At 33.7% G+C, this 17,717-nt stretch overlaps 1 long non-coding RNA gene across 1 annotated transcript; it reads left to right on the forward strand.

Annotated features, from left to right (window-relative positions):
• The first annotated feature begins 95 nt into the window (after nt 1–95).
• Nucleotides 96–11,360, forward strand: LOC140751107 (uncharacterized). The gene is made up of 2 exons (XR_012103272.1): nt 96–514; nt 10,942–11,360. It is a non-coding gene; the product is annotated as an uncharacterized LOC140751107 (long non-coding RNA).
• Nucleotides 11,361–17,717: the final 6,357 nt, after the last annotated feature.

Below are 17,717 nucleotides of genomic sequence, written 5' to 3' on the forward strand. Positions count from 1 at the left end.
AATGATCTTTGACAAACACATTGTACGTTTGTCTTTACAATCATTACATTACGTACGATTCTCGCTTAAAACAAAGGTGTTCTTCCGGTAGAGCAGACCAAACTTTAAATAAACGAATAGGGAAGATCGACCTATATCCGTCGATTTATACGCCAGATGTGGCACAAGGAATGAATTCAAAACGGATTGCAAAAGGCGAGCTTATTAGCAATAATGGTAGACCAAGAAGGTCAACCACTAGTGACGGAGTCGCAATGGCTTAACGTAACGCTATCTCACGTGCGAAGCGGTTTCTCTGTGTGTGGAAAGGAGAGGAACCTAGCAAGGCCGGCTGGCCCTCGGCGCGATGTTGAAACCTTCGGTTGCGTGCGCGCAGGCGCTTGCCACCGCAGTATCCAGTACACCACCGCAGTACTCGTATTGTGCTCAGTTGAAAGTGACAGTGATATTTATTTGTGAACCACGTGCACCGCTGACCTCAGGATAACGACCCATCACTAACAAGCATGCTTCGGTTAGAATCTTACAATCCTCAACCATCGAAACGTAAATGAAAACAATGTTACAAATAAAGGAGTACAAAGTAAATGATCGTTAGTGTAGTGTTTACGGATAAATAACTAGAGCCAGGCACGTATTGGTAATATTGAACGTACCTTATCACTAGAAACCAGTTCTAGATGTTATCATAAGTTGTTTCTGTTTATTTTATCGTAATGTTTATTATGGTCACAAGATAATCATGTTTTTATTTTACCTATGTGTCTGATAAATTCAAAACGAAATTGTAGGTGTGTGATATTCCAATCAGTGATAAGCAAATGCCGTTAAAACAGTTTTGCCTATAATATTATAGGTAGGTAATTATAAGTTATTATTTTTATTAAAAACTTTTTAATATGAAAATTCATTGTGTCAGCTGCCAGTTTTTGCCCATTTAAGATTTCGTGCCTATGTGAGAAGATTAGAATAAGATAACATTATAATATAATAATAGTTTTGTCTAAACTTCCCAAAACTATGGGAATACAGATAATTCTCAAACATGTATTTATTCGCTATTGAACATAGAGAAAAAATTTAAATTATGTTTTTAATACGCATGAGAATGAAATTAGTCTTCCACGTTTTCACACGAGTTTAAAAATAGATTTAAACATAAAATATTCAAATTATACATATATTTTGTACATATTCAGTCTAGAAACATAAACATAATCTACTGTCATAATTTTGTAATCTCTTCTATATTTTTTCCCTTAATCTATGGTCCTTTTCCTTACTCACCTGTCATTGTTGGTTAAAGCGTTGTTCCATAAAGTATTTAAAATAAACACAGTGCATAAAAATAGCTTAAGATTTTTACCCGACTGCCAAGGAAGGGTTATGTTTTTCGCGCGTATCTTGTATGTTTGTCTTTCTTTATTTGATCCGATCTAACAAACGGCTGGATGAATTTCAACAGTTAAAGTGTCATTATATTTGTTTCAACGACCCGAGTGTCCTTAGATAGGTGTTAGTAAAAAAAATCAAAATGGCGGATTTTTGGCGCGAAATAGTAAGACATTTAAAAAAAAAAGTTAACCGAACCTATCGAGTAGGGTATCAATTGAAAGGAAATTAAACGGAGATTATAAAAACATATTTGTATATATATAAAACAGTAAGGTGACTGACTGACTGACTAACTAAATGACTTTTTCGTTTTTCAGAAATCAACGTACAGCCTAAACCAAGGACCTTACAGTTCTGAAATTTTGCACACAGGTTCTCTATATAGCTTGAATAAGTACTAAGAAAGGCCTTTTGGAAATTCTACCCTTAAGAGGGTAAAATAGGGAAAAACAGTTTTTTTGAAATCCTTTAATTTTGAAGCAACTACTATAAAAAATTGTATTTGGCTTTCTGGATAGGAACAAGGACGCACTTATTTATCCCCCTCCGAAAAATAAACCCCGTAGAGGGTAAAATAAGGGTTAAAAGTTCATTTGAACAATCGTCAATTTTGAAGCAAACACTATGACATGTTGTATCAGGCTTTTTGGATAAAAATAATGAAATGCTACCTCTAACGAGGTAAAATAATGACCGAAACTTTGATTTACTGAAGTTATATATTTTATAGACCGTAAATGGTGAATTTATTCGCAAAATAGTAACACGTTTTAAAAAAAGTTAGCCAAACCTATCGAGTAGGGTGTCAAAATAAAGGAAATTAAGAGATTACATATACATTATATAATATATCTTATATATAAAATTCTCGTGTTAGTTACCGTACTCCTCCGAAACGGCTTCACCGATTTTCACCAAATTTTATATACATATTCAGTAGGTCTGAGAATCGGCCACTATCTTTTTTTTTACACCTAAGTGATAAGGGTTGTTCATCCTTAACATTTTTTTTATTTATATGGCAACACAACGTTTGCCGGGTCAGCTAGTACATATATACTCGTATATACACATCGAGATGACTGTCTGACTAAATGAGAGAGTTGCTGTGCCAGAGATCAACGCAAAGGGAAACCGCTGAACTTAAGCGTGCTGGAATTTTACACATAGGTTTTTTATATAGCGTAAATGAACACTACGAGGATAAAATATGATAATATTGTTTGAACATCTTTTGTTTTTGAAGCAGACACCTACTATGAAACTTTGTATTTGGCTTTCTGGATAAAAATAATGAAATGCCTATTTCACTGCTTTTGGAAATTCTACTTCAGCCTTATTGGTGCAGTCGGGTTTTTGATTTTTTAAATTAATTACTTGTTTATTATACAATATGAAAACTAAATAAAATATTCTTACTAAACTCCAGCTCTAGTATATCTTAAGAGAGTCACACTTCCAAAGTCCGAAGTACTGAACTTCAATCCTCACAAAGGCTTCACGAAACTTTGAACGCTTCTCACATTTGATATTGGTATACGTATTGTTAGGCCAACAATATTTCACCTAGAAATTCTCTGACTAGCGTTTAAGGTAAACTTAATACTAGTTTTCGAAGTTTCGACCGCAGCGGCGACACTTCTTGAAACTAACATAAATGTAGGTACATCAATATTGCATTTGCGGAGTAATAAACGTAGTAAATATATTGAGTAGCTTATGCTACTACATTTACCCCAATTGTAATAAACTGGTCTTATAAGCTACGCAGGCTAGTTGTCTTCATGATTCACTAGTGATTCACTTATATGTCACGTGATATGGAAAGAAGTCGCAATAACCGCGAATTGCTAATTAATATTGAAATAGCTAATAAAGGCAAGTTGCAAAGGTGGTAGAACCAGCCTGGTTCGTCCGGAGAGGGCCCACTGCCATACCTACTTCTAAGGTGCAGCACTTCTTGCTTTTCGGTGGAAAGGTGTGGATGCTGGTTGACTTCTGATCACCTTAGTTTTCAAGAATGGCAACTCATTTGTAATCGGCTTTAGGTAGAACAAATTTGCAAACGTGTGTTACAAATTTGCAAATGATAACAGATGTGTCCAAAATGTGTGGATTACTCCTTATATACCATCGGGTGAACTGCATACTCATTTCAATGTAATAAAAAATGGGTAGTTTAGGTTTAGCCATAAGAACATGGCCTATCTCATATAGAGCTCGTTTGCAACTGCCATATAATAAGGTTCTCGTTATAATAACCCCGAATAAGTCAGGCGGGATATTTAGAGGTAAACTCAGTGCCAAGTTCGAGAGTGTGGCGGTGACACTGATCACCCCTTGAGAAACTTCGTGGTCTTAGGACTTTACCCAATGTTATTCGGATGTAGGATTTATTTGTATGATAAATTACATACTTATTATTATTATTTTTGTCTCTCTTCTAAATGATTGTAATACAGTTCTTAATACAGTTAATTTGTGCGAATCATAATTAATTTGTAATAAAGAGTTAATTAAAGATGGGACGTATAGTTCGTCAAAAAATAAGGCAAACTATTATTAATATATCCGCACATTTTCCAATGTATTTTCGGAATACATTATTGTAATTTTTTGAAAAACGAGCAACTTTTTGTCCGTAACACTCGAGTTATTCGTTAAACAGAAACTATGTTACAATTTGGTAACGGTTTCCCAACAAATAATATTATTTATCGATAAAAATACTATTAAAGACCTGTATTTTTTTAAATGCGAGCCTGTGATTACTACTCCCAATATATTTTAATTAATACTATATGTACAATGTAATTTATTACAGCCTGTAATCGAGACCCGTATAGAAAATCGATCTAATTAATTAACAGTATAACGTTCTTGTTGAAAATTAAATTACACATTTCATTTCTGAGCTCAAGTGGCGAGTGGGATGTAGAGGAAATATTTACCAAAACCTGGTCTATTTTCAGGATGACGTACTTTGCAATAAAACTAATTGGTTCTATGCACTAAGTCAAGTAGAGTCCTGATGTCTGGTCTTGCGTAGTCTTCTAAAATATTAAGATATTCTGACGAGTAATTTAAAAAGTCGAATGTGTATTTATTATAGTTGAAGAAATAGAGCCCCCTGACAGAAGGTGGCAGAACCCTTTGTGGTTGGACTCCGGAGGCACCACCGCTACACCTATTTCTGCCTAATAACAGCAGTGTTAAGACCCGCTGTGTTCCCGTTTGAAGGGTGTGGTTAGGAAGACATACTTTACCGTGGCGTTCCAGCTTAGTCCTCGCGAGTAGCGGCGCATCTGTGGCTGACCTCAGGTAGAAATATCTAGTCCTATCTGGAGTCAATTACAAATGTCCATGGGCGGCAGTAGCCACTTGCCATCAGGTGGACTGCATGCTCGTCTGCTGCTACTTCTATGTTATAAAAAATCAAAAAAGATCACTTAGTAATGTTCATATATTATACCAGTATATAATATTATGCTTCCGTGTTCGTGCTAGGACTTTAGTACCAGTTAACATTGAATAGTTAAACCTTATTGGTGATATGACTTCCGACATGAGATTGGTATATAAAAATATAGTTAAGACCCCCCAGTCCCCCACCTATCTGAGTTCTGAGTTATGACAGTATGTTGTGTTTTGTCCATATAGTTGTTTTAAACTCATAAAAACTTCAATAACATACTAGTAGACTTAATTATAAATCACATATAGTTAGGTACATAGTCGTTGCGTTTGCTACCTGTACCACTATTTCTGTTATCACTAAATTATGCTCAATTCAAAATATGATACGATTTCAGGAAACTCGGTACAATTCTATTTTGATACCATATAAATTGTTCTATGAAAAATAATCTGATTGAATCGAAATAGGTAGAAATTGTTTCTCGAATATTGGCTCGTCTCCATTTCAGGTTTTAATGCGCGATTACTAGCTGATAGGGCGTCATTGCCAAATATTATCAGATGTATACATATACAATCATGATTATGTATTGCATATCTTTGTGGTATGGTTGTATAAATACCGCCACGTGTGTTTAAGCTTTATGTATTGCTTTATATCTAAATTGATACATTATTATATTAGGTCTAGATTTACAATGTATACGTCATCAATCTAATGTCTTACTGTAGAGCACGGGTCTCTTCTTAGATTGAGGACTTATAGATAGGTGGAGGAATTGAATGCAGTGAAGTGGGAGACTGTCGCCTGTGAGAAGTTTTGTAAAAACTCGTTTCATAACGATGATTTCATTCACCATTAAAACAAGGTATCATTAATTTCAAATAAGCACGTAATTTAAAATCAGTGATGTGTAAACCAAACGGCCAGTACTGCCAATGCAATGATATTTTATATTATTATGTCTATGTACCAATGTATGTCAACAACCAGTAACATTTCAATAAGTTCGTATTTTTTGTTTTATAAATGAATCTTTATAAATACACTAGCTGACCCGGCAAACGTTGTGTTGCCATATAAACAAAAAAAAGTTTAGGGTGAACAACCCTTATCACTTAGGGGGATGAAAAATAGATGTTGCCCGATTCTCATAGATACCGGATAAGCACAAAAAATTCCATCAAAATCGGTCAAGCCGTTTCGGAGGAGTATGGCAACGAAAACTGTGACACGAGAATTTTATATATTAGATGGTGGCGGTCCCTTTGTGTCGATCTCTAAAAGGTAGAGTCATAACTGAGGACTAAGCTAAAATGCTTCATATCTTTCACCACGGCCTAGGTTTATATAAAATCCAATCTTCGAATATAAAATGATTTTAATCACAACGGGTATAGTTTGTATAACCTTTTTGATTGTGTTATGAGCAGTTGACCTTTGCTCAGCAGTCGGGTAATAATTAATTGGCGACGTTTGTATAGTTACAGTGTTTATCATTTATTTAAATATAAAACTAATTTTATCACTCACGCGGACTTTTTTTTCGATTACACACATTACACGATACAGACACATCTCACTCTGTATTGAATTAAAAAATATATATATAGTTTACCTATAAATAAATTTTCTAATGTAATCAAATAAAATTAACTTTTCAGTAAAAACAACTTTTTTATTCAAACGTTTAAACGCATTTTTTCAACTTTTTATTTTAACTAATAAAACCCAGCCAGTGATTACATAAATTATACTTACCACAAAAATCTTCAAAATAACACTTTGGCAAAGGGAGATCTCCCGCCGGGCTAGGTGATCATGCCCGGGGAGCGGCCGTGCTCCAACAGTCTCAGTTCGGAACTTGTATATATGCAAGATATTTAGAAAACTTCGATAGCGTGATTCAGAATACTCGTGGCGCCATCTCTTGTCGAGTAGCGGGAGGTCGCCACGACACAATATATTTTTTTGAAATAAAACTGTAATATAAAATAAAATTACAATAAAATTTCAATGGTAACTAAAAACTAATTTTAAGCAAAATATTGTCTTATTATATTACTTGTTCCTCCTTTCGGGTGTCCTTATATCGGTGATTGAATAAATATGGATTCTATTTGCGTTATTTTAAACGCAGTACTTTATTATGTGCACAGAATTTTGATTCAGTGCGTCATTACACATCCGACTTGCGTCAATCCATTTATAAAGTAACGGTGAGAAATCAAATTTCTATTTATAACGTCGTCTATAAAGCACAGACTTTCTTTAGCATAGATCGTTACTTCATTATTACAAATAACCGCCTTAATTTCAAAATTAATGCTATTTTATGCTATGCTATATGAGCAATGGAGCAGTGATAGCCTAGTGGTTAAGAAACGCGGCCTCTCAATCGAGGGGTCCGAGGTTCAAATCCCAGGCACGCACCTCTGATTTTCAAATTTATGTGCGTATTAGAAATTAATTAACATTTGCTTAAACGGTGAAGGAAAACATCGTGAGGAAACCAGCATACCTGAGAGATTTATAAAAAAAAATCTCAAAGGTATGTGAAGTCTACCAATACGCACTTGGCCAGCGCGGTGGATTATGGCCTAATCCTTCTCATTCTGAGAGGAGACCCGTGCCCAGCAGTGGGACAGTAATGGGTTGATGACGATATGAGCAATATACGATAAACAGACGACACTAAAGACACAATGTTACACTTCTTATCTGTCTTTGTATAGTATTAAATTATTTACATATATATATTATATAAAATCATCGACAGACATAAATTACTGTTCACGATAAAAAAACGTGTGAAGATACAAGCGGCTTAATTGTGTGAAACAATTGCTTTATTTATTTAGGTATGTATTTGTACTATATGATGTAGCGGTGTGTCGTTGGAAATGATACTTCGAGATGATTTACCGACACACTGTATTCTATAAATTTAAATATTACAATTGAGAAGCGAAAGTAAGCAAACAATAAGAGAAATAAAAATGATAAAATATTAAGTTTCGTATATGCACAATTGACATGAGATCCTAATTGACATTTCTTCTTTTTCATCTCTAATATTAGGTTTTCGATATAGACATATTTACGATAGATAGTACTATATTTATTGTATTAAAATTTATTTGTTAGGGTATAATTTACAAATTGCGCTAAATATTAGCATTGGAATCGAATATCGGGGATATTCAGTACATACGCGAATAAGATACGTAATTGAAATAAACCTAACTGAACTGCGATTAGGTTCTTTAAAGTATATTTAATATGCTCTGTAGGCGACGCACTATTTGCTTATTTATATTATTATTTTAGCGCAGAAGGTTTTAATGTATTTTTCTTTTAATACGTTCTTATGTATATTGTTTTTTCTATGTCATTCCTTCCTTCAAACGTTGTCATTAAATTTTCATCGGTTCTTCTGGCTTTTTCTATTAATGTTCCTCAAATTCCACTAAACCCTACTTTTCTACATGCCTATCACCTATATGCTCTAAGTACAAACAATATTGTGGTCTTACATTTGCTTCAGTACTTAAATAGATATTTTTGAAACCGATACAAGATTTAAGATTGATTTCCTATTAAAATTACTCGACAAAACTGCAATAAAATTCCAATGAATTATAGTCCAAGGGTTATTAGAAAAAACGTATTAGAAATTATTGATTTCTTGCTTAAACGGTGAAGGAATACATCGTGAAAAAACCTGCATACTTGAGAAATGTTAAGGTATGTGATGTCTACCAATTCGCACTTCGCCAGCGCTGTGGACTATGGCCTAATCCTTCTCATTCTGAGAAGAGACACGTGCCCAGCAGTGGGACAGTAATGGGTTGATGATGATAAAGATATTCCAAGCAATACTAAGTGATAATAACATGAAAATAACTTAAATACTTTATTATTATTAATAATAATATGTGTTATATTTTGGCAATCTAAAATGAAGGTCAATAAATATGATGAATCGAGATAACGTTCTGTGATATGATAATTTATAGTTATATTTTTACTTTATCTTTAAACCCGCAATAATAATATGTTTCATGAATAAATGGCAAAGCTAAGTAGTATTATAGATAAGAACAAAAACAAGTAATTGGGCGACTCAATATAATTGGCTATATTTCGCATGTACAATATGACGTATTTTGTGTAGATAAAACGTTATAATCATGGTTGCATGGGTTGCATGTATGTATATGTATTGTATTACAAGTTAAAAACGATAAATTATTTGAACTTTACGAATTCGTCTAGATACAACATTGTTTCTCCATGATCTTCCTTTTGGTACATATAGGGTCTCATTTGAAAGGTATTTGTTGTATAAATATAATTTTAATGTTCGATTTTGGAGGCACCCTTGCCACATTTCTGTCCAATAACAACAGTGTTAAAGCTACTGTGTTCTGCTATGAAGGGTATGGTAAGGGAGACATACTTCTCTAAAGCGTTTCAGCTTAGTTCTCAGTACGTTCATAAGTCTCGTTTTAATAAACCTACACAAACAATCTAACCTTTTTTCGAATTTTTAATGTTTTTGTAAATTTTAATGTTTGCTTCCAACTGATAGCTTTTCAGAGAATTTCATTATTTCTTTATCTAAGCCTGAAAAAGTTTTCACAAAAAAAATAACATACTTTACAATATAACAAACACTTTTAAAATTTACGTTAAATTTTGAAATGTTAACACAAGCATTTTTAGAGTCAAGTGACCTTTAGTTCAAAGTGAGCAGATAGTAAATCTTTTCTCCGAAGGTCAGCGTTTCCCAGCATGTAATCTAAAAAGTGGCTGACCGCTAGTATCGGGGTGGGTACGTAGCAACAAATGAAAGGAAGCCTGACACTAAATATCTCAGAAGTAACGAAACTAAATTAACTTTCAGAAGATTAAGCATCTTAGTTTAAGATTGATGATGTTACTTTTAAATAATGTACATAATATTAAAATTTTAACAATAATAATATTTCGGCTTACTGTTAGTGTACAAATTCCCTCTGTTTAGGACTTTCGTTAAAATTTCACTTGTAAGTGAAATATCTCGGTATTCTCATGAAAATAATTTTGAGAAAACGTGGTGAAACTCTTCATAATACGAATCCGGATGCGACAACGCCACTCTTATTTCTGGCATATAATTATTAAACGCTGTTGTTTTCTTGTTTGAAGGGTGTGGTAAGAGACATAATATGAGGCATCTTGACTTAGTCCTTACGGTGGCAACGTATCTGAGGCCGCCCTCCGGTAATGCCTAGTCCTATCTGCAGTTGCTAATAAAAGTTCAATAGTGGCAGTTACCATTTTCCAACATGCGGAATGCATACTTGGCACTCCTATAAAAATATGGATTAATATTTTATCAAAATTCTGCTCTGTCTTTGCGGATGATATAATGTGGGTATTTGTAGCGGAATAAATCAAAACATCTTTAATAACAATGATAACCTCTTTACGTTGTGCGACCTCTACGCTCTGTATTATATTAACATTAAGATATGCTTATCAAAGTCACATTTTTTGTTCTAAGTCTTTTTTTGGTATAAGTTATATAACTTACCTGTTGTCTTGTTTACCGATATTACATATTCAAATTATTTTCCTTTTTATTCAAATTATTTGTCTTTACAATCTCGTGTACACTATAAGTACCTTTTTCTTATCACGTGGCTTGTACCAGCGTGCGGTTTTAAATTGCATGCAAGCTACCTGCATCTATATCGTTTTATAGAAACTTTTCCTGTCATGTTATTCTTACGCACGCGGGGCTCAGAGACCTTAGTGGGTTAATTCACGAATGCGGGTGAAACGCGCACTCAGGCCCAATCCCGCGTGACAAGAAACAGGCCCTTCTAATATCTCTAAATTAAAATACGAAAGAAAGTAATCAAATCAAATCGATTTATTTGTGAATAACGTAACATATACATATGTTGCTGTTAGATGGACCGCTTATTCTACCACTGAGTGGCTTACAAATATATAAACATACATAGGTTAAAAAATCTTATTTAAAACACACTTTCTTTAATGTAACGTACACTTTTTAATGTTTTCCTGTGACTAAGGTGACGAATTAACGAATTATTATTTTCTTTTCTTTTCAGATGGCGTTCATAACTCCACACACATCGAGAGCTAGCTCGTTAAGGATTCCAAGTAGTACGAGTAGACATAGTGGTTAACATGAACACGTAGAGGTTTAATATGAACATTCTGGGAGCGTGAAGCGACAATGTTGGAACAGGTGGCATTCCTGCCCACTTGGTTCCTCATGGCGTGGCTAGGGACCTGCATACTCTTCAGCCCCTTCGCAATATTCTTTGTGGTATGTCTACCGCAACTCCCCCTGTTAGTCATACGACGGCTTTGCCATATACCATTCGAGTATATTTGACGGTCAGATGTCCCTTGCGATGGACATATTTATAGCGAGTAAATAATTTTAAGATGAAATTGTATATGTATTATGTAAATATTGTATATAAGAACTATTTTTAATGAATAAAAGCCATTATAAAATTTACTTTTGTATAAATTAAACAAGCAGGAGTTAAAGGTCAGTAGTAATTTATTGATATGAACGCTTTACAGTCACTTAACACTTCTGCAATATATTCTGATTCCGAATAATCTTTTGAAATCCACTACTTTTTGATATAGACAATTATGAAAGTCTTACTTCTATTAACTTGATCTAAAATGATTTTGTTGTTAATAACAACAACTGCGAAGTATTTTAAGTGCACAATGACATATTCTCTGATGAAAATTAAAATTCTAACATCTATTCAGAATTTATTCATAATTGACAAAATCTGCTACCGCTTCGAAAAGTTTTTGCTATGGAGGCTGCCTCAGAAAATCTAAATGGTTTTCGATCAGGTGATCTACATATTTCTTACCGACTTTTACTAGAAAATTACAATAATCTAAGCTACCTTAAAGTAAAGACTAGTTATAAAAACGTATTCCTAAATATCTAACATTTGACTAAACTAAACCTAAAATACAACCCATACCACTATTATAACAAAATCGGGACGTAATTTTTTGTAAGTGGTCCCTGCTGGCCATATGTTAGTCGGCCATCATCCATCACCCATACAACGAACGAACGAAGATTCTTAGAACTACGTTGACGGTGGTACTTCTGCGATCCAACACTTCTTTTACCTTTCAATTGATTTTTGTATGCAACTTACAACTATCGCCTTTTTAATTTCCATTTCTAATAGGAAATTTCCATTATCGACCTCTGTAATTTGCCTACAAATAGATAATTCAAAGTATCGCAATTAACCTATTGGTCGTATGAACTTTACTTATAAAAGTTACTGCGCATGTAATCTATCATGATATTGTTTACAATAAACTTTGCCCCGATGAATGCGAACAATTCCAAAGTACAAGAACCGCTGTTGACATCCACGCAGACAATTATAACCATCAACTTTAATTGAACTCACTTCATTACTTTTGAAATGTTCTGGAGCAAATAATGACGTAAATAGTCATTTAGTCTTCACTTTTCATCGTGATATCACTAAGTGTTTAAATTTAAAAGAACGTTTTCAACGCTACAAAGTTTGCGCAAGTAATATTTAAATTTAAAACATTTAATTTATTTTTGAAGTTAGGTTAAGTTTTCGTGGTTCGACTATAACATATTCTCCGCCCAAGTCTGCTTTAAAGTGCTATATAGCGCTGTTCAGAAAACCTTTCCTTTGTAATTTTTCAGTGACTACGCTTCTCATAACAGTAACAAACATTCGTTTTAATAAATTGTAACAACAGTTTACTTGATAGGTCAAACACTTCATCATCAACCCATTGCTGTCCCACTGCTGGGCACGGGTCTCCTCTCATAATAAGAAGAATTAGGTCATGGTCCACCGCGCTGGACAAGTGCGTATTGGTAGACTTCACATGCCTTTGAGATTTTTTTTTAAATTTCTCAGGTATGCAGGTTTCCTCACGATGTTTTCCTACACCGTTTAGCAAGTGATAATTAATTTCTAATGCGCACATAACTTTGAAAAGTCAGAGGCCTGTGATTTGAACCTCGAACGCCTCGATCGAGAGGCCGAGTTTCTTAACCACTAGGCTATCACTGCCTTATATGGGCCCGACCTACAGTCAGTAAGTAAAGTAGGAGCATCTTATGTATCCTTACCACATCCTTGTTACTGTTTGCTTCGTTTACCTTCCCAACAAGAAGGTATTACAAATTTATGGCCAAATTTTATGATCCTGAGTTATAGCTTTATAGTGCGATATACACGTACCTAATATAAGGTAGATTTTGATCGTCGAAATTCGGATTGTAAGCAAGTTTGGACTAATAAAACGCAGATAGATTCCTTTGCTTGTTTCTTTGGTATACTTTAAAACATCATTAAATTACACATTAGGATATTTTAACAGGTAACGTACAAATTCTTCGTGCTCGTGGACATCTGAATTGGTCCTATAGAGAAATTATAAGTCCATATCATAAGTAGTTGCGTGCCTGGATAACAAAGATTCAAACTTATAAAATTTTACATTTATAATATTATAATAGGAATATATAATAATTACCGAATGCCTCTAAGATAAAAAAGGAAAACTTTATTTAGAACATAATTAAGTAGTTCTCAAAATAAGTCGTATAATGAAATTAACCTTCGCAGCTGATTCCATTCTCGCCGGAATATTAAACAACAATTTGGTAACTATAATTTTATTTTCCTAGTTTTCGTGGGACGTTATGATTGATGGCGCTAGATTCACTCGTGTAATTAGGTAGGTTGTATTGTAAAAAATTCGCAGTGTCATCGTGTGAAAATGTGAATGGAATGGAAGCTTCCAGAAACTTCCAGAAAGTGCTGGCGGCAACATAACGTACTTCGATGTTATTTGTAGCCTCGTTATAATCCCATTGCCGCTGAACTGTGGAATTTCTTTCAAATACAAAATTTTATATTCCAATGCAAATTCGTGACTCGGCTGCATGCTATGACGCAAATGGCCGAAGTGTGTTAATAAGGGCCACAGCAGACGTGCTACTTCTATCGCTGTTTGATGATTGCCGTGCAACGATATCCTAGTTAGAAACTCGGCCTATCAATAGGGGAGTCCAAGGTTCGTATACCAGGCACGCATCTCTGATTTTTCTCGTTATTTGTGTATTAGAAGTCAATTATCACGTGCTTGCGTGTGCAAAGTGTACCAACTCGCACTTGGCCACCGCGGTAGACTATGGTTCTCACTCTATGGGGAGAGCCGTGCCCAGCAATGGGATAATAACAACTTGATAATGATGATTAACGATTAAGTTGCTTCTTAGATGCACGATGCAGCGATCAATTCACGATGCATTGTCATCTATTTATATCTTATTTCTTTTTTCATGTTCTCCTTTCTCGATTTTTTTTCATTTTATTTTATTTCCTATTTATTATTATTTTTATTATTATTATTTTGTATAGTTGTACCGCCTTCAAATTTTCTGCACATCCCTAAGGTTGACTGGGAGATAACGCTATTAAGCATTAAGTCCGCCTTTTGTACCACACTGTTTTTAACTTGGTCAATAAAGAGTAAATAAAAAAAATAAATAAAAAAATTCAAACGCTATAACCCGCACACAGATGAATAAAACGCAATGCATTATTAATGCAGTCGCAAAAACGCACCAAATCGCCGAAGCTAAAAGTAGCATGTCTGTAAGAGCCGTATAGTGGTTAAATACATCTGCTACTATCGGAACTGTCAACGTAGTGATTCTAATGTCGAAAAACTTTTAATATATCTACTCAGTACCAGCTGAAACTTTGTATTTGCAGAATTTTCTGAATATAAATATTTTAGGCGGTTTTTTGCTCTCATATAGAGTTGACATACTTAGATATTTAATTTAACAGTCTCACACGAGTCAGAGTATATAAAGTAGGTCGGTGGACCCTTTACTTATTTACCTTTATAATTTACACTTTCCATCTGGCCACTCTTAGTTTTTGAAATACCTACACCATTCGATCTAAAATATATTAATGTTACTCTTGTGAAGGTGGTAGAACCCTTTGTGGTTCGACTCCGGCGGCACCACTGCCACGCCTATTTCTGCCTAATAACAGCAGTGTTAGGCGCTGCTGTGTTCCGTTTTGAAGGGTGTGGTAAGGGAGACATACTTTTTTGAGGCATTCCAGCTTAGTTCTCAGGAGTAGCGGCGCATCTGTGGCCGACCTCAGCTAGGAATAACTATCTGGGGTTGATCACAGATGTCCATGGGCGGCAGTTGCTACTTATCATCAGGTGGACTGCATGCTCGTCTGCTACTCCTATATTATAAAAGAAAAGTTACGACTCTATAAACTACACATTACACTATTGGCTTGAGATATCGAGATGGGAGTCACTAGTCAAAAATGCGTAAAATTAGACGTAATGTCTGGCAAATAATATAGTTATTTATACCTACATTTACGTCTTTGTACGTGGCAACGTATTAAAATAGCCAACCGGTAGTTATTCTGTTTGTGACATTCAAGACTGTGAAAAGTACGTAGGTAAGTATCCATATTTATCTCAAGAAATAAAGAGCGATAATTAATAATCAGTCCAATGTTTTGCTTATCAAATATAGTTATTTGGCAACTTCTGCGTACTAGAAATTTTGATCTTTTAAGCTATTGCATAGCTTCTATCGCGGGCCTTGAGCGTGGAGACCGAATCCAGAAATTCCGTAACGAAAAAACCTAACACCCCCCACTCCGACCGGCACAGCGGTGATACTTTTTAGTAGCGATCAGCGGTGATACTAGTTAGTAGTTAATGACTTTTTGCATACTGCATAAATAAAATAAATATATAATTGTAATTGCATAAGTTGATAAAAAATGCTATGCAATAGCTTTACCGCGGCAGTCTCCGAGTGCCACACATATTTTTTTATGCATAAAATGTAATGATAGTCTTAAAAAACACTATTTGAAAATAAAGAAAAGTTGATAGGTTCCTAACTAAATAATAGACCACACTTAAATTTACAAAAAGTCTGAATCTAATCTAAGAGTCTGATAGCGGAAATAGTAATGTAATTAATCATTAGCAACAATAACTACATAAGGCTATTGTTTATACTTTATATACCTACGTAATTAGTTAATATTTTTTATTACGCTCTCAAGTAGTATAAGAATAGTTAGTACTCAATGTTATCTTTTATTTAATTAAAGGTCTCTGTCTGAGAAATTAATTGTCTTATTGTACTTGTACTACATAAGGTCGTTAAAACTGGTTTGAGTCGTGACTATTCCATTAGAATGTAATTAAGTTTTTTTATAATTAGAACACACAAACTTTATGTAACATTAATACTCTCCTGACTCTACATTACGTATTTTTAAGTTATTATTATCTTTTTTTGCAATTCGTTAGTAAGAAATTATTTATCTCATAAGTAAAATTTACTATTCAAATTTACTAAGAAAGTACCGGTAATATATGTTAAGTACATTACATTAGTATGCTACCGCCATCTACATACAAACACAAAAGTTACATTTTGTATGAGCAAAGTCACAGAGCAGAACCGCGAACATTCTATCGAGTATTTTTATCTGTGGTAGCAACTATGTAACAACGCATACAATAAATTCAAGCTATTTGCGACAGATGGCGCTGATACAGGTTTACTATAAATGTTAATTCAACGTTAATACATTTTTTTAAATATTTCTGTTCATGTTAAAAAATTCAGATATCAATGACCTTTTAATGTTAACTAAGTTGCACAAAATATTATAACTGTGAAAAATACAATACGTGCAGTTAATATTTGTTTGTATTTAACTGTTTACTTACTGCTATAACAGATTTGATCCATTTACAAAGCCTAAAGCTTAGAGAGTTTTCTCCATAGACTTGGAATTTTTGCTTGCTCTCATATGAATTGATCGAATTGAATATTATGACAACAAATTCAAAAACAATAATTGAAAGTTATAACGATTATCCTCCCTCCTTATGTCTATTTTATTAAATTTAACAATATCCATTAAAATACCCAACATTTTTTCTGGACGGGATTGCTCCTCGTAAACTGCCCTACCCAACATTCTTGAAGGAGGTCCTAAGTTATTAAAAAAGTTTTAGAATTTATTACTTACCTACTACAGGATTAAATATTATACGAAAATTTATTCTTAGTACAATACGATACAAAAATGTTATATGATCATACTCAATCCTTTTTAAAAAACCTCAATAGACCTATAACTCACTACTATGTAATTTTTATAAAGTTTTTTCTAGGAATAACTAAATGTTTTAAGTCTTATTCTGGTAATAATCTTTTCACTTTAAACCTCTTACCCTTATTTTTAAGGCCCTAAATCCTTGAACTTAAAGCTCAACACAAAGCTTAAACTAATTATCTTATTTATTGAACGTATTTTTAACTTTTGACCTTGATAATTATAACAGTTATATTGGTCTCTTAAACGCCTTTTAATGGGCTTGTGTCATTTCAAAATTACTGGTACGTGTCTGGTTGGAACATTTAAATCAGATAACTTTTATCATGATCTTAAATAGGAACATTTAAAAGACATACATATTATTATAGTAGAGTATTTGTGTAGATAAGCATAAGTAAGTACATGCATAATTTAAGCATAGATAAACTTTGAAATATGTGAGCTTAAGTCCGCTCGAGATATCCAGACAAACTTAGAACGAAAACTTAGTTTACATGAAATATAAAATGAGTAATGAAATATAATTATTATATTGTATATTTGTAGCATAACAGTTTTAAGATCAATATCAAAGAATAACATTGAAGATAACTAGTGCACCTAATTCGAAAAAGGCATTGTAAAAGCAGTTAAAATTA

Source organism: Epargyreus clarus, unplaced genomic scaffold, assembly GCF_041222505.1.
Source record: "Epargyreus clarus isolate Ecla_fem2 unplaced genomic scaffold, WU_Ecla_fem_2.2 ptg000003l, whole genome shotgun sequence".
NCBI lineage: Eukaryota > Metazoa > Arthropoda > Insecta > Lepidoptera > Hesperiidae > Epargyreus > Epargyreus clarus.